An 816-nucleotide genomic window follows, 5' to 3' on the forward strand; every position below is an offset into this window, starting at 1 on the left:
TAGCACCCACCCAGCTGTATAGAAACTCCGTCATGCTAGCTAGCACGCAGTACGAAAAAGTCAGCATAACGAAAATAAACTCCACCTAAACTTGGTTTATATGTGACTCAGATGGACTGCAGGTCATAACTTCTTACCTGAAGTTCAGTTCACCTGACACTCTCGGACCAGCGGCCGCTTCGGGTCTCTCCTCTTGCCTCCCTTTTCCTTCATCCACCTGCTGGCCTCCACCACTTGCTAATGTTATTGAATCTGTGGAAGCTCCGCGATAGACACCACACGAAGTAACGAATAACGAGCCTATCTAAATCCCAGTAACGGGTAACGCGTTCCCGGTTTTGGCATAATAACTAGTTACAGTGCTCGTTACCACAATAATAACGTAGCTACTGTAACGCGTTACTTAATAACGCGTTAGTCCCAACACTGCATTTGACACAAACTTATGCATGTAAAATATGTATTTTTATGCCAAAAAGTATTCAATATATATTATTATGCTATATAAAAGTTATCCAAATTGTGCCTTTAGTTATATTTTGTATTACCTCAGATTTATCCTCATTTCAGTTTATAGTAACAGAAATTTAAGCTGCTGAATCTGGTGTTTGGAAGCGCATCCCTGTGTGGCACACTATTATAATGTGTATAGATTTAAACGCATGATTGTAAATTTGTAAAAAAGAATAAGTAACGCAACACCCTGATTAATCAATGAGTTTTTTGTGAGCCGATACTCTTCATCGCTGCTGTGGTAAATGTGCATATCACGTGTATTTCATTCAAGACGTCTGGATAGTAAAGTCAGAATGGATG

This window comes from Copadichromis virginalis, linkage group LG19, assembly GCF_057382275.1.
Source record: "Copadichromis virginalis isolate Kocher_CV1m ecotype Utaka linkage group LG19, C_Virginalis_male_GT1.1, whole genome shotgun sequence".
In the NCBI taxonomy this organism is placed as follows: Eukaryota; Metazoa; Chordata; class Actinopteri; order Cichliformes; family Cichlidae; genus Copadichromis; species Copadichromis virginalis.